We start from the raw sequence: 21932 nt of genomic DNA, 5'->3' as shown, positions 1-21932 counted from the left end.
CCACCTCTATCCATCGCCTCTCCAAAAGGGAATTCACTGCAGGCACTCAGAAATTGAGTAACAGCAAGTCACCCGCATCTCCAGGGATTGCTTTAGACGACAAAGTGAATGATGCAGAAAAAAAAATGAAATGGGATTTGGTACCAGAAAGACATGAATGAACTTACTGTTTGGAATTCTTGAAATAAAGTGGCAACTCATCTGGAACATGATATCAAATTGATTGTTCAACGCAAGCCAATAGAATAGGGGATAACATAAAAGGATGTTAGTGAAGTGTAAATTTCGAACCAATCTTTGTAAAATTATAATTTCCTTAAGTTTTGTGCAATATTTGGAATGTACCAGTCCCAGCCCCCAATGGTTTTTTTGTTTGTAAACCAGCATCTGCAGTTCCCTGTGACCACAATTGTCTTATTGCGATGCTGTTCTGAAGCTACTTCAGGTGATTACACAAATGCCGTTTCACTGCAGTCTTAACGAACAGGTTAAGGAATCAATTACAACGGACACGTCTCATAATCGTCTTAAATGTTCAATCAAAACGTGAACATCGTTTCCTTGTCAAACAGAGCCAACGGCGATGACGGCAGATTGCCCGGCGAAATTGCAGCTAATGCGAAGAAAAGTAACAACAAGCTGCATCTTAAACAACTCGGCGACAATTTCTTGTGTGTGACGAGTGCAGAGTCCGAATGGTAGGTCATATTCATTCCTGAAAACCATAAGGTAATACATACAGACTGAAGCGACACGTAGCCAAAATCTGAGCGTTAAAATCGATGCCGTCCCGAGCGACAAAAAAATCCGCCTGTGGACAAATATGTTGCAGATTGGGCGGAGATGTTTAATGTATCATTATTTCTGAGATGATGCAGCGTAATTTTAACGGGGTTGCAGATGGGACATAAAAATATATAAAAATGTGCTTGTCAAGCAGGTGTTTCCTTTAAGTGATTTTTGTTTTCTTCCACTGATTTCGGGGTGCACCATCCAGACTAACAAATTCCGATTCGGAGTTAAAGCTATAAATATATTTTGTAGGGCTGGCGCCATGGGAAATGTTAAACGAGATGTGTAACCAAAATGAGTAAGGCAGGTTGCGAATCCATTTCAACAAACGGGTGTTTATTTTTAAAATGTGTCCAAAATAGGTGACATTTTAAGAAAAATATTGAATGAGCACATGTGGCAGTAAAGGTGTTTCGTTGGCAAGAATGACGTGCATTCTTAAATAGTGCGGAGTTTTAATATGATCATATAAGATTTTTTTTGCTCTACTATCGCGATTGACGTGATTGTATTCATGTATAGTATTATCTGCTTTGGATAGCATACAAAACACTGTACCTCAGTAATAAACCCAAACCATGCTTGCTAGCTTTTCTCATGCATACACAGTCTTAGTTTTAATGTTTTTCCAAAGAGAATTTTGCGTCCATTGCTTTCCAGATTTTCTCATTCACAGATAATAAAGGTGTAATTGTCGGCACACTGAGGAACTGCAGATGCTGGCTTACAAAAAACCCCACACATGATGAACTCAGCGGGCCAGGAAGATGGGTGCTCTATGTTCATCCCCATGTCCTATAGAGTTGCTGCCTGACCCGCGAAGTTATTCGCACTGACCAGCACTTAGTGTATTTTTTAGGGTTCGGTATGATAAAACGAGATAGTTTCGTTTTGCAAAGAGAACCATGTTCACCAAGTATTCCCCATTCACATATACTATATGAGTTTTAATATGATAAAATAAGATGTTATGCAGAGAGTGCTGCATGCATGCATGACATGTATTCTCATTCATATGTAGTATGTTTAACATGATAAAATAAGATGTTTTGCAAAGAGCGTTGCCCTGCATGCCAGGCTTTCTCGTTCATATGTAGTATGAGTTTTAATATGATAAAATAAGATGTTTTGCAGCGTTGCATCCATGCTTGCCGAGTTTCCTCATTCCCCAATAGTACGAGTTTTAATGTGATATATAAAACAAGACGTTTTGCAAAGAGAGTTGCATCCATGCTTGCCAGGGTTTCTCATTCATGCACAGTGCATCTGCTGTTCTGCACTGAGCCACATGCTCCTGCATTATTCATACTGCGCTGATCTAAAGAGGCTATTTTTAGGCCGGAGCTGGGAGGGCGCGCGGTTGGCCGGCCGGTCGGTCACGTGGCGGGATGTTGTTGTGCGGCGGCGGCGGCGGCGGCGGCGCAAGATGGCGGAGCGTGGAGTTTGACAGCGGGTGCGGGCAGCCGGGGCGGGGATTAAAACAGCGAGCGTCGCACGGCCCCGGCACAGCGGACGCCCGCCGACTGGCCGAGCCAAGAAGGTACTGCCCTGAGATCGAGCGCACGGGGGGGGGGGTTTGCACTTTTCATCCCCAGCTGCACGATAGGAAGAGATGTCCCCGTAACATGGCGCTGAAGGGTAGGAGTTTAACTAGTGATGAAAGGGGGAAGATGCTTTCAGTGGATCGAGGCCACTCCAAGGACTGCAAAGCAATGCAGAGTAAATTAAAGGGCAATGTTTATTTACCGTGGGATGGGGAAAGAGAGTAGGTGTTTTTTTAAAGGTATGTTTGCATATTGCATGGAATGTTATTGTGCAGTGGGACTGGAGGGCAAGTAAGGCAGTCAAAAATAGCAAAGTTTTCTGTGTAATTATTTATTGCAGGGATGACATATTTTGCATTTTGTAAATATTTTCTTTATTGTTATCAAACTCAGCCGCACGATCGTCGTTGATAATGCCCAGTATCAATTGTAAATATGAAACAGACAATTGTGCAACAAGTAATTTACCATGGGCTACGATATTAACACCATCCATGGGTTACAGAAGTGTTATAATTAAAAAAAACGCACAAAGCCCGATTCGTCACTTACGTTAAAGTACTAAGTTAAACCTGTGTACTTAATTTTTGCCACTTTAAAAATGTAACGGCATGTAAGTTTTTTTCATGCATTAACTTATGGTTGTGGGAGAAAGAACAAATCCGATTCCTTCCCCGAGGTGATACAATTTTGACATAAGTTTCTGTAAATGTATATCCATTTATGTATTCGAATTTAAAATGTTATCTGATACAATGTGGAAAAGAATTGAGTGACAGGTTTACCCTCGCAGATTGGCATTGTAGTTATGCCAATTGATTTTAAAGTTAGATTAAGATTTTCATTAATGCAGCAAAGTAATGCACATTTCATTATCGTGTCTGATCATATCTGTTTTTATAATGGGCACACCAAGAAGATTAGTGATGTTTTTTGTATGGAGAAAAGTATATTCCACGTAAACTGAATTAATACTACTTTCTGCTTTAAAACTGGAACAATTGGGGATGTCTGCTTCCCTAATTACGTGGTGGGCAGCGAAAAGCAGATGTCATTTTACTCATCAGTAAAATAATAGTTTCATAACTAATGACAGAATTTTGGTAATATTTATATGTTTTTCATTACAACAATCATAAAGTAATTATACTTTTTAAAAGTGAAAATACATGCAGAAGATAGCATTTGGCTTTCAATGTGCTGTATGATCTTAACGCTCAAAAGTCTTATTAAGTCAATCTTAAGATAATGTTAAATAAGTCTCGGGGATCTTGGTTTTGATGCAGTCATTCGTGTAATTACTGCTTGGAGGAAGTGACCTTTAAGAATCCGCCAGATATTCTGGAAAAAGTGAGAACCTATAGAAAAATAGTTATTAAAATAAAATAAAAACTAGCATTAATATTCAGAGACTTTCTAATTCACTAATGAGCTTACATTCCAGATTTCAATTAGCCTTTTATTGCTGACTACTGAATTGTACGGCTCTGACCAAGAAAGATTTTTTTATTGATCGAGGGGATTTACTTGAGCTGACACTTTGTACTATGACTAATACTCACCGAAGATGTTTTGAGACATAACAGCCTCATTAGCATGTTTCTGTTTGTGAGATTTGCCACTGAGGTGTGTGAAAGAGCTGCCAATGTATTTAAATATGCTTAGCAGTAACAACATATTGTGTGAGTCACATACACCGTGAATACCTGTGACTTGCCAAGTCTGTTGCGCTACAGCCGCAGCTCCAGTGTGTTTATATTTTATTGAAACAAAATCTCTCTATACCTGAAACATTGAGCTTGAGAGTAAATAGTTGCATTTCCTAGTCGGGTTAAAAGACTGAATTTTTCATGGTATTTTTTGTGAGAGCAGATTTCCAGGCACTGAAAATGTAACTTTTAAAAAGTTAAAGTTATGAATATTTGTGTCCATAATTATCCACTTGTGCATGAACAGAACTTCTCAGATGTTGGTTTACTAACTAGTGGGTGATCTGTGTATTAATCATATAGCTGCCAGAAATACTAATTGGTACAGGTTTGTAAGTACAAAAAAGTTGTGCGATATTACATGTGTGATATCACAAGTATGTGCTATTATTTGCAGGGTTGCATCCTGATTCACTCAGGGGGAAAAAAAGTGTGCTAAAGTGCAGACTTTTAAGCTCTTGATGGGCTTTGAAATTTGGAACAGTTTATTTTTACTCATTCCATGTTTTATGCTCGTCATACTCAGAGTTTTATTGCGTTTCCACCCACAATCACATTTAGGGATCATAGTAAACACAGGTTCCCGGATTATATCAATAACGGCTGTGAAAATAAATAATTAACCAAATAACAACGTTTTTTAACTGGTGTTGGCACGTCTTAAGAAAAAGATTACTGCCTTTTGTGTAATTTTCTATTCTGAAAAGAAGATGACTAGCTAGTGACTAGAGCACTGTTTAACTTTCGAAACTCCGGTTCTACAGTGTAGAATGCCTTCCACTTTGGCCGACCAATCTCGCACCTGATTTATGGAAGGCTTTGCTTTTACACTGTTTCAATAACTTGCTTCCAAATGTCGTTGACATTCCACTTGAAGTCGTGTTTAGTTTGTTTTCAATCTTGCTTCTTATAGTTCGTGGAATACAAAAAAAAAGATTTAAGATTTGCTTAAATAGCATTTCACATTCTGAATAGTTTTAAACGTCATTAGTACGTGTCTTCACGATGAAGAACAACATTGAACCATTATTTTATCAGTTTAAAGCAAATGTTGCCTTTTTGCAGCCTTGTTCACCTATTAATCCTTTTAGTTCATTTTGTTCTCTAGAGGTATGAAACTAGAAGTCATAGAACATCACTCAAAACTTGGATATTTGGCCTTGTCCTCATCTGCATATTCAGCATTACTATTTCCTTTACTGCGCTGCCTGCAGATTATTTAAGATATTTCACACTTTAAAATAATTGAAAGGCTCTGAGACAAGCCACTTTTTACTAATTTAAATATATTCCCTTACTTTACTTTAAAGGAATTATCAAATGCATGTTTGTTAATATAAAAGTTGGTAAATGAGTATTTTCAGGTGATTGTAAATATTGCATCTGCATGGCACTGGAGAAAGGTTCAGGAATAGTTGAACTAGAATTGTTGACATTCAGGGACAAAGATCATGTAATCCAGGAAAGGAATGATTCGGTCTCCAAAATGCAACAGAGTAATGAATAAAAAAATAAACTGTTAGAGGAACTCGGGGAGGGATTTGGGGGAGGGGGGGGGAGGCATCGAGCAGCATCTATGGATGCAAAGGAATGGTCAATGTTTTGGTCAATTATGAAAACAGTACAATGTTTCCAGAGCAATGAAGATTTTGATGTTACTCAGCAGTTTGAAAATGCCAAGCATTGTCCATCAATGCAGAGATTAAAGAAAGGAAGTGGCTAAAAGACCAAATAATTTAATGTGGATCAAATTATTATTTACAAGTTGGAAGGACAGCAATCCTAGATAATTCTTAGCCGCAAAATATTGGTAGTTGTGTGCCTTAAGGAGATTTCACATAGAAGGTCTTTTGTTTAGCTAAAAACAGCACTTGGTAAGTAAGTTTACTTTAATGTATACTGCTGAATACAGGGAAGAAAGGTTTTGTTATTTCAGGTTTCCAGCATCTGTAGTTTTTCACTCTTCAGTTAGGTAGGAAACTTAGACTTGACTACAGGTGTATTGTTTTGGAAGTTAAAATAAGGAATGGAAAGAATATTTATTTATTGGTTTGGCATTTGTTTTAGTAAAAAGAGGAAAGACCTGCAATTTGGCATAAGTAACTGGAACAAGAATGATTGGTATGGGAGAGATTGTTAGCAGAATATTCTGTGACTGAGTGTTCAAAAAAGATAGTGTACAAAAATAAAGACGCCTTAACGTCTGAACGATGTGGAATAAATAAAAGTGGAAGAAATGAACAGGAACAGGAACTGCAGAAATCTGGGATTTGGAATATCATAGATCAAATGACCAGTACATACAGTGGCTGGCATTCTTAAAAAAAAAATCTTATTGAACAAATTTGAATGTGGGGGGTTTGTGAAAAATAAACGAATCACCTTTACAGGTATAATGCTAAATATTCAGGTTAAATATTAATGTAACTTTTCTGATTTTGAATATAAAAATGGCTCTAAAATGGATTAACAAAAATGAAATGGAGTAAAAATGATTTCTACAAATTCTGAAGAAGGGGATTAAATATTTCACCATGATATTTTCAATAAGGCAGCAGTGGAAATATATATTTCAGTATTGTGGAGCATTTAAGTTCTTCAAGACGTATAAGCTGAGATGAGGTTGCCTCCCTTGCAGTTTAAAAAAAAAATACTTTGGAAGTGTGTAACTGCTATGTGATATTGTATTTATCAATGGCCATTATCCTGTCTTTTTCCCAATCCCCACCCCACCCTAATTTCTTGAATGTTTTGGGTTGTTCTTGTTGCTTAACTTTGTGTGTTCAGACTAATGTACATATACATTTGTGGGACTTGGAATTGAACACTGTTTTGTAAATGGGGTCTGATCAGTGCATTGTACTCACGGCCTCTATTAAGGCTGCGTTGATTATCCCCGTTCTATGTATTTAATTACTTTAACACATTGGACATTGAAAGTGATGTCTATAATTGCTCCAATTGCAATTTCTTGTTCTTCCAGTATTGGATTTTTATGCATCCCAATTTTCTTTGCTCAACCATTGGTTGCTTAACTTTCAACTGAACTTTGAAATTGCCTTGATAAATTTCTTGTGCTCTCTCTGCCCAATGTGTGTGCCAATACCTTTATACTCATTTCCTCCTTTGCTCTAGCTCTCTCCAACACACCTTTTCCCTGATTTGTTTGCTCATTCTCTTGCTTGTTCATTCTTAATCGCATCTGTCTTTTCCTCTATATTTTGTTCATGATTGGCATTAAATGAATGGTTTCTAACTTGCACATTCTTGCTTTCACTCTGCTTCTGGGAGGATTATTCAAACAGTTTAAAGCAACATGTAGTTAGTCAAGATAGAATGCATTTTCTTGTCTTGTTCTTGTTGGTGCCAGATTCCCTGTGGAGGACGCTATGCTGAAATGGCTTTCTAATCCCAGTAAGTTGCAAGATCGAAAGCCCATGGAAAGTCTGTGGGTATTTGCATAGAACAACAATTGGTGTTCAGTTGCCGTTAACCACTAATCCTTGTAATTGACCCTGATCTATTTTTTAAAAGTTGGCAGCTCCACTGTGATTTTCAGTTCTTGTTCACTCAGCAGAAGCTGGGGATTTCCAAGTGCAGCCTTCTGGTGCAACAATGTTCTGATCCTGGGACACCAGTGGCATGCTAGGAGAGCATCAATTGCTCAGAATTCCTGGCACTTGGGTTGGGAAATCTGCCTGCTGAGCCTGCACCATCCAACTTAACCTGTTGTTAAATCTATTTAATGAAACAACTTTGGCAAGAAGTTTTTGATTGACTGATTTACTTCACTTGATTTATATGTATTAAATTGTTTTTAAGCATGTGAATATTGTGGTGTTTTAATTTGAAGAAATAATTAGTGATGTAACAATTTTAGTAAATGCTTGTAAATGGTGTTTTCAGGCATCTAAGGAAAGTTTTTGATGGGTGGGGTGATGGGGCCTCTTTGGCTTTCAGAACATTGTAGGGGCCAAATATGCCAATTTAGTCTGAGAGATCCTGTGCCACTAAGCTTCTGTAATCGTCTGACTATAGGTTTCCCGTCAGAAGATTCAAGGCAGAAAAAAACGTGCCCCAAATGTGGAAATCCAGTAAGCTTAGATGGCTTGCACGTCAACAGGCATTTCTTCCTCTTTCTTTCCATCCCCACCCTCCAAAGAACCTCCCCACTGTTTCATCTGTTATTGAATCCCATAAATCATTATGTATGCTTTATTATGTTAAGGTGAGTCAATAGTAAAATAAAAGAATAAGATAGACGTGGTGAAGAGGATGTGGGAGAGCTGGAATTACGCAGAACTGAGGAAAATAAAAACAAGAGCTGGTCACTGGGGCCTTTGAGCCTGTACCATCATTCAGAGTGGTTACGTGATCCTCGAGCTTATCATATTCCTGCCTGCATATTCCATACCCTTTGATGCCATTTATGTCGTGAATCTGACAATCTGCTTATCCCCTTAACAAGCTCATAATGTAGCCTCCATCTACCGTGGTGGGGAATTCTGCACATTCATCACAATCGTAGTGAAGAAACATTTGGCCGTTTCACTCCCAGATGTCCTTATCCCCATCTGGAGACATGATCCCTATTACAGTAATAACACGGTTAGTGCTCTTGATACATTCCTAGAAAATAAAGCGCTAAACAAAACAGCGCTATATGGGGCCATTATAACTTTGTATAAACTCGCTTATTGCTAACTCTCTTGTTAGTCCGTATGGTTTGCCACAATGTTCACTCCAGATGTTTACCCATTTATTCCACATCCGTTTGCGGTTCCATTACAAAAAGAGGTAAAATGACTGGATTCCTGATTTTTTTTCTCCCCCCCGACTGGAGCTTTGATTCCCCCGTGCGGAGTTATCACGTTGTTCTTGCGTTGGTCAATGGGTCTGCCCAGTAACACGAACTGGGCACTGAAGTGGTTTACTTCTGAGGAGCTGCCATAAACGCAGTTTTTTTTCCCCCACCACCACAATCCTCACAGCTGTAATTAGCACATAGAATAAAATGTCACATGAGTGGAATCCAACATGGATGAAGTCCTTTTTCATGAGGTCTGCCTGCTTCCTAGGGCAGACAGATTCTGGGAGAGAGCAGCTGTGAAGTTGGATTGAACTTTGGTCTGCCTGGGTGAGTGACTGGGTGAGAGGGGAGGGGGGGAAGGAATCAGGAGGAAGGCAACTGGATCCAAGGATGAGTTACAATGAATAAGTGAAGTCTACCTTGGGCTCCTTGTCCTCATTAGTTAAACAGAGAAGTCCTTTAGATCACCTGCTGCCGCAGGCCAACTCCAACAAGCCCTTCCACATTGTAATATCGAGGATATACTCAACAAACCGTTGGTGTGGAGAACCTTCGGTGTGTGCAGGATGAACCATCTCCTGACAGCGGTTGGCAAGCACACTGCTCCAGCCCTTACCTAGTCTGACGTCATGTCTCAGACCCTCACCTTTGTATGCCTTGGAGGAACTCGCTAACAGGCCTTTTAGAGGGCTGGAGGTCAGCATGTTGTAAATAGTGGAGGGCAAGTCAAATGCATAACCTCCAAGTTTGGGCAAAGTTACCAGCAAATTACATTTTGCTGTCATATTCTGCGGTCTCTTTATTTTGTTTTTGGAAAAATTAAAGATCCAAAATGAGACAGCGCTGTAACAAAGGAGTGCTATGCACGGCAGCGCTAAACGAGTTATACCTGCATTGGATATCTGCTTGACCTTGTTTGAATTTTGTGTTTAAAAACTCGAATGGATACAGGACCAGTCAAGCTAATCTCTGATAGTCCTGTCAATCGGATGAATCTTTGCTGCACCTTCTGTGGACAAGTATTTCCTCTCTTGAGTAGGGAAATCAAAACGGCACACATTACTCCAGATGCAATCATGGGAAGATATTCTTGTTGCTGTACTCTCAACCGTGGCAAAGTTCAATTGATTTCATTGCCATGTGCACAAGTATGGTGAGATATGGGTACAATGAAAAATCCCGCTTGCAGCAGCAGCACAGGCACATAGACAGACAAACACACAAAAACAAATTATACATAAATCACATGTAAAATTGCTAAAGGAAAAAGACTGCAAAAAAAACCCCATAACATAATTAGAAAAAATAACAAGTTCATGGTAGTGCAAGAGTGATTTGTGTTCTGTTGAGTTAAGGTTAGAGTTAGGCAGGTCATTTCAAGAACCTGACAGTTGTGAGTAAATAAGCTGATCCTGGTTGTATGTGACTTCTGGTCTAAAGTCCTGACTGAATGTAGTGATGAGAGAAGGCATGGCCTAGATGGTGGGGTTTGTTGGTGATCTATGCCACTTTCTTGAGGCAGCACCTAGTGTTGATATTTTTAATGGAGGGAAGCTGAAGGTACCATTGATGTTCTTAACTGCTTGTTTCATCTCCATGTTTGTTTTTAGTGACTTGTTTGTAAATCCTTAAGTACGCAAACATCTCCCAATCTCTCGCATTTAAAGAATACTAGATGACCCGTGGACCCATTGGGTCCAAACCTCTCCTGCATTGGTCTAGCACCCTCCCCTCCCCCACTCCAAAAGCACACAGCAAGATTCTTAAAACCTATCCCTTGACAAAGTGTTTTTAGAAGTCATATAATTATAAATTATTAAAAACATTTAAACTAACTTTATTCAAATAAAGCGCTCTGTTTACCTTCAGGATTTTTACAAATGCATAAAGATTAAATGTATTTGTGTATATTTCATTCCAAATGAACATGACTCGTGGATGTTTCAGATGCTGACTGCCATGAATTTTATATCTCTCTAAATAGAAACTGGATGACTTTATAAATTGTAAGACTACTTACAATTAACTACCAACTTACAATTAACGTGAAATTTTAAAATCATTAACAGGTGATTCTCTGTCCCACAAAATGTAATCGATATCCTGGGGGATTTTTGGGTCAAGTCCGTATCATAAATAAAAGGAACGTGGATTACTCATTTTGAACTTGGTGGTGTGTGTATTGGTACCTAAAATTACACTAGAGAAAATTACAGGACGGTGATTGTCACTCGGTGTCAAAGGCCTAAAGACTCTCTTGTTCTATGCTTTGGTTTCTTTGACCAGCATTTATTGCCTTGGAATAGGTGGGACTACTTGAACTGCTACTGTTTACTGCTGAATCTAACGGCTGAGTTCCTGGATTTGGATCAGATTTTAAATCAGAATAACATGTAGTTTGAAGCTGATGTTTTTGTGTAGTGATATCTATATACTAAAACTCTCGTTTGTTATCTTGTTTGTGACTGAACTTCAGCCAAAACGGTACACGATAGCGTGACAATTTTAGACCCACCTTACTCACCATTGTCACTTTAGTGATAATGCAAGTAATTTTATTGAAATCGATGTTATATTTTTAGTTATTCACATTTTAAAGTTTAAAAGGAGGGGAGGGGGGGGGAGTGGGGGAGAGGGGAGGGGGGGGAGTGGAGGAGAGGGGAGGGGGGGGGAGAGGGGAGGGGAGGGGGGGGGGGAGAGGGGAGGGGGGGGGGGTTGAGGGGAGGGGGTTGAGGGGAGGGGGGGGGAGGACAGGGTGCTGCACCAATGCAGGAGAGGTTTGGGCCCAACGGGTCCACTTTGTCTAGTGTTCTAAAAACAATCTTTTGAAGGAAATGGCAGGCAAGAATTCAGGCATTCGGGAATGATCAGTTTATTCCGCATTCTAAGTTACAAAGTTTTAGTTTTCCAGTAATGATTTTTGCAGCCTCAATTCTATTTCCAGTTATCAATAATTTTGATTTTATGGATCCTTCCCTTTTTAAATGTTTTGAAATTTGTGCCGCCCCCCACCAAATCATTTCCTGACAGTTGTGGTAATGTTTTATAATGGGCTTCTCTGTATATAACAGGTGTGTATCTTAATGTGCTCACAAAATTGGTAAATTACTTTGAAATAGTTTTGACTTTCTTGACATGCAGATGTCTTAATAACATGGATTTTAGAAATTATTTTACCTGAAATTAGATTAGATAACAAAAATACAAGTGAGCTCTTCATATTCTTAATATGTTTACTGTTTTTATTCAGCATAGATTTTGTTGACATTGGCAAAATAGGCTTCCATGCATTCTTTTCTTTCCTGTAAGAAGATAAACATATTGAACAGACACAAGTGATAGTAATATTAAGGAAGTTATCACCTGTTGGTTGCCAGGAAATTTCACACTAATTCTGGTGGTCACTTTCAACAAGATGTGAAGCATAAATTTTAATAAAATGCACTGCAGGCATTCGTGGTTTTCAATTTACTTATAATTGAATAATCTGGATTTAATAGAGTGATATGAGCTGTGGAGTTTAAATTCAGTTAATGAAATAATCTGGAATAGCCAGTTAATAACAGATGGTGACCAGATTGCAGTTTAAAGATCCATTTTGTTAATGTTTTGCAGGGGGGAAAAAATTGCCTTGCTTGTCCAGTTCTACCTTTGCATAATTCCAGTTGCACAAATGTAATTGACTTTCAACTGGCCTCCGACATGGCGCAGCAAGCCACTCGGTTGCTTCAAACAGCGATAGTGCACACAGTACCTGCTTGAAAATGACAGCTCATCATCACCTTCTATGGGGCAACTGGGGATATACAATAAATGCCAGCTTTGCCAACAATGCTGATCCCCAGAATGAATTTGAACAATCCAGCATATCAATTCAATTATCGTTTTTCCACATTCAGTACAATATGACTGTTATCTGAAGATTTAACGTACAACTTACTTACTTTTCTCCCCTGTTGACTACCTCATAATTACTAAGTGACCAAATCTATGAACTGACCCCCCCCCCCCCCCCAACTTGTATATTGAGAGCCTGTTTCCCTATTTTACTGCTTTGAATGTTTTAATATTTCAGATAAATTTTGTGTTATATAAGGATCACGGCAATCTTAACAAATCTTGTCAGCTTTAACATTTGTAGAAATTGACCCTTGATATCTGCAACGTATTTTTCATGTTCTTCGGTTCAACCTCATTTGTGTTGTACAGGGAGGTGGAAGTAAATGAAAGATGACTTGGAATTGTTTACTGCTTTTTTTTTGTTTGAAGATTATTTATTGAGAAACTGAATTAATCTTCACAATTAAGTAACAGATTTTGGATTATCAGCTTTGTTAGCAGCGAACAATAGGATTGTTATGAAACATATTTCAAATGTATTTATTTCATTTCAAAACAAGTTTCAAATTAAGGAAGTCTTCCAATGAAATGGAAATAATTAACTTGGTTTGAGTGGGAGTTATAAAAACATTTACTGTGGAGATAATTTAACAATTGAGTGTCAGATAGTTAGAAATAATCTAAAACCCAATAGCAAGCAAACGAAGAAATTATAGGAAAAGGTTGCAAGGGAAATGGCTCTTGAAGCAAAATGGTCTTAAATTCATTTTTTTACATGGATCAACGAGGAAGGCTTGGTGTTTAATGGCAATTTGATTTATGTATTTAATGGGCAGGTTGACAAACTCATAAGTAGACAGGAATAAATGGTTATATTGTTGGGGTTAGATAAAGAGTGTCGGTATTTCCGATTGTCACTTAGAATTTCGTCTTTTGCCCAGTAAGTAACATCATTCACGAATGTGAAATGTTAAAATAATGAGATTATTTAAATCATAATTTTTGTCATTCTGAAAAAGGGCTCTGAACAATTGGGTCACAATGCAGCAATCAGTTTTAACTTTTAGAAAGTGACCATTTTAGAAGAGCACAAGGGCAGTTTTCAGTATTCCTTTTTGAATAAGAAATTAAATATTTAAAACTAAACCCTTTCATAATGTCTGTAGGGAAAGAAGGCATAATTTGTTTCATTATAAATGTATTTTTCCTGACCTTGTCTTAGTGGAAGGATAACTCAGTTTGTGCCCAGATCGTCACCTTGGATGATAAGTGCTGGTTACCCTTTTTTTTGAAGGGGGTGGGACATTTGTAGATTTATTAGACTGAAGTAAATATAGAAATGAGAATTTTTAAAGACTTGCTGCAGCACGCTGTAAATCTCAGAAAGAGAAAGTATTAAACTATTAATGGAAAGAAATGTTGAATTTTGGCCGCAATTCAAATTCTATTATAAGGAGCCTGAAATTGATTTGTTTGTTACTTGAGGCAAATTTGGTTCTGCTATGAGCAGGCAGCATAAGTGACAGCGTGTGTGGACATAAGACTGGATGGTGAAAATCTAACTTGTGAAGAAGTACAAAAAACATTATAAAACTGTTAAGTTTGATATCATTTTACAGATATGTTGGTGGCGTGGGTCATGGAAATAGGTTTTCATCATAAATCTGTTGTAATGCTGCCTAACTGCACATTTTTTCTTTACATTTTCGACTAGCTTCACAAATCATATGAACTTTATTTGAGATGCTGCCCGGCCCGCTTAGTCACTCCAGCACTTTGTGGCTTTTATCCGGTGGATAATGTAGTACGCAAGCTTCAACTATTTTTGGTTGTTTTTGCGAAGTCTTCAGAGCCCCAAGAGATACACCGTGCGCGATCCACTCTTTGGCTACCACCACCCCACCTACTTGAGTCCAACTTCAATGTCCAAATGTCTATTTCTATGAAACTGCAGGGGAGGTGTGGTGGACAATAGGTGTGGATTAAGCTCTTAGAAACAATGACTTGCCAATGATTAGGTCCAATTTAAATGCGCACAACAACCTTAAGTGTATTTATTCACAAAATGCTGGAGTAACTCAGCAGGTCAGGTAGCATCTCGGGAGAGAAGGAATGGGTGACGTTTCGGGTCGAGACTTAACCTTAAGTGTATTACAGTGCCCTCCATGATGTTTGGGACAAAGACCCATCATTTATTTATTTGCCTCTGTACTCCACAATTTAAGATTTGCAATAGAAAAAATCACATGTGGTTAAAGTGCACATTGTCAGATTTTAATAAAGGCCATTTTTATACACTCTGGTTTCACTGTGTAGAAATTACAGCAGTGTTTATACACAGTCCCCCCATTTCAGGGTACCATAATGTTTGGGACATAGCAATGTCATGTAAATGAAAGTAGTCATGTTTAGTATTTTGTTGCATATCCTTTTTCTTGCAATAACTGCTTGAAGTCTGCGATTCATGGACATCACCAGTTGCTGGGTGGCTTCTCTGGTGATGCTCTGCCAGGTCTGTATTGCAGCCATCTTCAGTTTATGCTTGTTTTGGGGGCTTGTCCTCTTCAGTTTTCTCTTCAGCATATAAAAGTCATGCTCAATTGGGTTTAGATCAGGTGATTGACTTGGCCACTCAAGATTGACCATTTTTTAGCTTTCAAAAACTTCTTTGTTGCTTTAGCAGTGTGTTTGGGATCATTGTCTTGCTGTAGAATGAACCGCTGACCAATGAGTTTTGAGGCATTTGTTTGAACTTGAGCAGCTAGGATGTGTCTATTCACTTCAGATTTCATTATGCTACTACCATCAGCAGTTATATCATGAATGAAGATAAGTGAGCCAGTACCATCAGCAGCCATACATGCCCAGGCCATAACACCCCCACCACTGTGTTTCACAGATGAGGTAGTATGCTTTGGATCTTGGGTAGTTCCTTCTCTCCTCCATACTTTGCTCTCGCCATCACTCTGATATGAGTTAATCTTCATCTCATCATATCACAAGACCTTTTTCCAGAACTGCTTGCTCTTTTAAATACTTCTTGGCAAACTGTAACTTGGCCATCCTATTTTTGCAACTAACCAGTGGTTTGCATCTTGCAGTGTAGCCTCTGTATTTCTGTTCATGAAGTCTTCTGTGGACAGGGGTCATTGACAAATACACACCTGACACCTGAAGAGTGTTTCTGATCTGTCGGACCGGTGTTTGGGGATTTTTCTTTATTATATAGAGAGAATTCTTCTGTCATCAGCTGTGGATGTCTTCCTTGGCCTGCAAGTCCCTTTGCGATTAGTAAGCTCACCTTCTTAACGATGTTCCAAACAGTTGATTTTGGTAAGCCAAATGTTTGGCTGATGTCTCTAACAGTTTTATCCTTGTTTCTCAGTCTCATAATGGCTTCTTTGACTTTCATTAACACAACTTTGGTCCTCGTGTTGATAAACAGTAATAAAAGTTTCCAAAGGTGATGGCAAGACTGGAGGAAAGACTAGGTGCTGGAAGCTCTCTTGCACCTGCATTAAGGAGGCAATTAAATACACCTGAGCAATTACAAAGACCAGTGAAGCCATGTGTCCCAAACATTAAGCTGCCCTGAAATGGGGGAGGGGGGGAATATGTATAAACACAGCTGTAATTTCTACTTGGTGAAAGCAAAATGTATAAAAATGGCCTTCAATAAAATCTGACAATGTGCACTTTAACCACATGTGATTTATTTGTATTACAAATCTCAAATTGTGGAGTACAGAGACAAATAAATAAATGATGGGTCTTTGTCCCAAACTTTATGGAGGGCATTTGTATGAGCCACATTCAAAAGGTGCTTAATTCCCATTGCTCATACTAGCATTAAGGATTCGCAGAGGTTGTAATATGAGATACATCTTATTTGCAAAATAATGTAATTAATCTTTTGGGTTTTTTTTGGTTATGGGCTGTTTAGGGTTACTAGGAATGTACAGAACTGCTGAAAACAATACAGACAACAAGCTATTTGAATTCGATTACGTTTATTCACAGTAGAACCTGAAAGATGAACAAAAATATCTGGAGGTTTCAAGTTGTTCAGGCATGTGAATTTTCCGCGTTTCCACGGATTCCCACATTTTTAAAATCCATTTTCCGCGCTTTTTGCATGATTTCCGCGTTTTTCACTTTGCGAACGGAGAAATCGGATCGGAAAAAAAAAGAAAATAAATGATGTATAGACTTGTAATGAACACTAGGGTTCCGCTAGAGGTCGCTAGGGGTTCCACGAGAATTCCCCGCGCCCTGGAAGTATCCTCGAAAATGTGGCACCTAGGCTGGGCAAGGCAGCCAATTTCGACCCCATCGGAACTTCCACGGCTGATCGGTGGGTTGAATTTGCAACCTGCGGCCGGGGCTCTGGAACTCCAGCCCAGCTGGAGCCAGCACATCTATCCCCATAGCCGACTTCCTTAGCCAGCTAGATAAAACAGCAAAGCTCTGGAACAGAGAATGCTAGAAAATCAGTGGTGGAACTGTAATGAGTAAATATTAAATTTAAGTGCAAGATTATATAAATAAATTAATTAAGACGGGGTTAAAATATAAAACACAGCAGAAAAGCCAATTACCACCTTTTTGGGCTAATTAATGTGCGAATTTACTTCAAAATGTTATTAGTATACAGTGACATATTCACATTATTTTGTAATGTCCGTTTTTACTTTGAAATGCACTAAAAGAGGCTTGAAACTGGTAATTTTGTGTGTAAATTTTCTAATTTTTTGACGCAAGCGCTCGGCTCGTTTCCTCTTTTTTTTACCTCATTGTTGAGGAGGTGTTTTGAGCACTGCAGTCTACAATGTGAGACAAAAAACAAACTGTTGGAGCAACTCATTGTAAGGCAGCAACTCTATCACTGCGCCACCGTAAGAATTAACAGCATAAATCTTTAGTGTGTGATGTAACTGCCTTTAGAGAGATGTGACTGTAGGATGACCAAAGGTTAAAACTAAATATTGCAGGATAGTGAACGTTTAGGATGACTGGGCAAACAGGAAAAAGAGACAGGGTATTACAGTTAAGAAGGAATGATGTTGGTATAAAATTAGAATTGATTTGGGTGAAGCTAACAAGTGACAAAGAGTGGGAGTTGTTTGGAGTCCTCAAAATCATAGAATAAATAAGGAACATAGAATAAATAAGGAAATTAGAGGGATAAAACAGTAACCATAGAGACTTTTATTTACATATAGGTTAGGTATAGGTTAGGTATGTCAAATTACTACCAGTGTATATGAATTTAGATATAATTCTGTTGAAAAATTACATAAGGAACAGGTTCTTTCAAATCTAATAACCATTGAGGAAGTGTTAATAATCATGTTGCAAAGGGTCCCCTTGAGAAATGTGACTATTTTTCATTAAGAATTTTACATTAAGTTCAATGTAGGTGAAGTTCATTCTGAAACCTGGATTTTCAAAGTAAACAAAAGAAACTATGAAAGTTTGATGGATAGGTTGTCTATGGTGGGTTAAGAAAATGACGCTTATACCAGTGTACAGGAAATTGCTAGCTTTTCAAGAATTAATTCATGGTTTGGCACAAACATACATACCTCTTAAAGCTCAAAAGTACACTGAGAAAAGTGGCCCACTGTGGATTACAGGAGAAATTAATGATAATAAAAAAATCTAAAGTAAGGCTTGTTAAGTTGCTGGATAAAGCAGGAAGTTTGAGAAATTAGAGTGATTATTCAGCCAAAAAAAATTGAAAAGGGGAAAATCTCCCAATCGCAATATTTTGAGATCTCTCAAAAATATTGGCAAACCATGAGTCCAATACAAATGACGAAGCAATGGACATTAGTTCAGGTTACGAGTCAAGGATGGATGCTTGTCATTTGTATCTACAACAGAACAATGAAACTCTTACTTGCAGTAGTATTACAGGGCTGCAAACGCAATGCACACAAATAATATATAATTTAAAAATCGACAAATTAAAGCCACAATACCAATGTAAACAAAACTGCAGTTCTTGCGTGCAAAAGTCCATAGATGTTCATAGTTGAGGTTAGTGTTCAAGAGCCTGATGGTTATTGGCAAGAAGCTATTCTTGAACCTGGTGATAGATAAATGCCACCAAAAAAATGAATGGTTTGGAAAATTAATAGATTGCAAGAACTTGATCTATATCACAGAGTATTGTAAGAAGTACCTATGATGGCGGAGTTCTCTGTTTATCTTCCAAAATTCAATAATTTCGGGAGTCGTTCCTGTAGATTGGAAGGTAGCAAACATGATCCACTCTATAATAATGGAGGGAGAGAAAAAATAAGGAACTACTAACCTAATAGCCTGACATCAGTGGTTGGAAAATAAATAATATGATAGATCAGAGTCAATGCAGAGTCAAAAAAGATAAATCATGTTTGAGTAATCTATTGGAGGTTTTTGAGGTTGTGTTTAATAGAATGGATACCATTGAATATACAAGTTCGGCCATTAAGCATCCTATTTATAATTTGTGTGTTCAATGATATCTACTCTAGATGCATTTGGATGATTTCATGTATTTTGTGTTTTTATGACTGTTGGCAGATCAATTTCCCTCCTGGGATAAATAAAGTTCTTTCGTATCGTATGTTGCATCTCATAATGCTCTGTTATTTACTAAGGTCATGGTTGATCTGATTACTACTTTTCTCTCAAGCCTTATTCGTGTTCTTTGGAACAATGCTTGTTTTTGTCTATTTCAGCCGAGCATGCATCTGGGGTGGGTGATAGAATCTGTGGACCAGTCCAAGTGAAGAGATTTTTGTTGGGAATTGAAAAGAATGGTTTCAGATTTTAAATAAATTACTAGTTTATCCACCCACTGATGCTGGGCATATCATTTGGCAGCAACAACTTTGTATTAAAAGGGTTACAGTGTTTTTATTTAAGTGCTTTGTATTGTTTCTTCATAATTGTCTGTTTTGAAAATAACAGATTTACTTGAACAAACAGAACAGTTCTTTCATCGTTTGTGATGATGGAGAAGTGATTAGCCTGTGGTTTGCTCAACCCATTTGGTTATCAACAATCAAGAGAAACAGTGTTTATTTGTCACAAGCACCGAATGTGAGCCGGAACTAAGAAATTCTTGCTTGCTGCTGCTTTACAGCCACATGAGATGCAACAACAATTATATATTCAGTTATTTTACGTAAAATAATCCATGATAGTGCAAAAATCAAAGTATGTAGAGCAATCACTGTACTGAAAAGTCCGCAGTGGTCTAGTGCCATATTGTGGTTGAACAGAGTGTTTCAAGAACCTGATGGTTGATGTGAAGTTGTTCTTAAACCTGGAGGTGATTGTTCTCAAGCTCGTGTACCTTCTTCCCAATGGCAACTGCGAGAAGTCAGGGTAGTGTGGGTATTTAATATAAACTGCCTCTTGAGGCAGTGCTTCCTGTAAATTCCTATTTTAGGTGGAGAAAAATATTTGAAAGAAGAATTGGAGATGTGGCACTGAAAAGGAGTTGAGGCTCATATAGATCAGCCATGATATTTAATGGTGCGGCAAGCTTGAGGGGCCTGGTGGCCTATTCCCGTTTTCTTTTTTTCCTGTATATCGTCAGATTCTATTCTGATAGGTATGTTTGCTATAATGCAACAGTCATGTCCTCGGAAATGTGCTACAGAAAATCATAAAAATCCGCGTCAATGGAGAAAAGAGGGTGACGAGCTAGATTGTTTTGTATTTATCCGTTATTTACAGGATTCACAAAATAAAGATCCTTTTAGTAACTAAGTTTGTTTTTGTTACTGCAAACTCAAGGATGTATGTTACATTGTGTAGGAAAGAACTGCAGATGCTGTTTTAAATCGAAGGTAGACACAAAATGCTGGAGTAACTCAGCGGGACAGGCAGCATCTCTGGAGAGAAGGAATGGGTGACGGTTCGGGTAGAGACCCTTCTTCAGACTTCAGACGCCTGAAGAAGGGTCTCGACCCGAAACGTTACCCATTCCTTCTCTCCAGTGATGCTGCCTGTCCCGCTGAGTTACTCCAGCATTTTGTGTCTACCTTCGCTGTATGTTACATTGCAGTACCATTGCACATGTGTCAGCAGATGTGATTGCTGTACAGTTTGAATGGCCTCTCATGGTGAAAGTAGCAGTTGTATTCTTAAGTGACAGTAGTATCTGATTACTACAGAGGGAAAACAGTTGTTTTTTCAAAACAGCTTTTCTTCCACTTGCCATTTTCCATTTAAACTTTTAAATGGTTCTTTTGTTCCCGATCGAAATCATGTTTAACCAATTAGGCCCATGTAAATAATGTTCCCTAATTCAACCATTGCGTTGTCCAATTTGCATTGATGAAACGCGTTAACACGAGTAGAACTACCATCTGCCAGTTATAGCCAAGAGAATAATAATAATAATACATTTAATTTATATAGCGCTTTTCAGGAAACTCAAAGACGCTTTACAGAGCAAACAAAACATAAAAACAAACAAACAAACAAAAGATTTGTTCATTCACAAAATGCTGGAGTAACTCAGCAGGTCAGGCAGCATCTCGGGAGAGAAGGAATGGGTGACGTTTCGGGTCGAGACCCTTCTTCAGACTTGTTTGTTCAGACGGCTATTTCCAAAGGCTTCTTTCTTTGCGTGGGCTATCAACCATTTCTCCTCTATCCTCAGCTATTTGAATGTATTATCAGTTTTCAATTGTAATTAATTCAGTCTCTACTATTGACTGCCTTTGCTGCTTTAAGATCTTTAGATTGCAAATCTGACTGAAGCAACATAAATGTCCTCTAACAAAATATAAAAAAGATTGAGGTAATTGATGCAGCTCTTGGTCACCAATTGGTTTTGTTGCTAAACTGCCTGTGCATGCTTCATCCGCAACCCACTTTGACCAAGCTTATGGTCCTCTGCCTAAATAAATGGCTTGGTGTCAAACTTTGAATGATTCTCTTTGGAAACACTTTGGAAAGACATTTAATTCTCTTAATTGCACCCCACAGTTACACGTTTTGGCAGTGCTGTTGTCATATGGTTTTATTGTTTAAAATATAATGATCTTGCCTTAGTCTAGAATTTGGCCTGCATTGAAGAATGCTCATTTTCAAAGATGGACACTTTCCTTGAAAGAAATAATCATTGCATGGTCATTCTCACTTTGCCATAACTGGTTATGTTGTATTCATTAAAAATGATAGAAACCTAACAAATGGTGGCTTTTCAATGTGATATCTGATGGTGTGGGA

General features: G+C 38.2%; 1 protein-coding gene across 2 annotated transcripts in view; it reads left to right on the top strand.

The window, feature by feature from the left end:
• Window positions 1–582: 582 nt before the first annotated feature.
• Window positions 583–21932, top strand: part of hdac5 (histone deacetylase 5) — a 254535-nt gene continuing 233185 nt past the window's right edge. The window contains exon 1 of one of the 2 annotated variants that reach the window (XM_078424813.1): window positions 583–698. The gene's annotated coding sequence lies outside the window, so the exon portion shown is untranslated. Of the gene's footprint in view, window positions 699–2205; window positions 2333–21932 lie in introns of those variants that run through there. The other variant, XM_078424812.1, reaches the window with a different exon arrangement.

Source organism: Rhinoraja longicauda, chromosome 29 (assembly GCF_053455715.1).
Source record: "Rhinoraja longicauda isolate Sanriku21f chromosome 29, sRhiLon1.1, whole genome shotgun sequence".
Lineage (NCBI taxonomy): Eukaryota > Metazoa > Chordata > Chondrichthyes > Rajiformes > Arhynchobatidae > Rhinoraja > Rhinoraja longicauda.
Note: the sequence above shows the minus strand (reverse complement) of the source record. Positions and strands in the feature narration are given on the sequence as shown.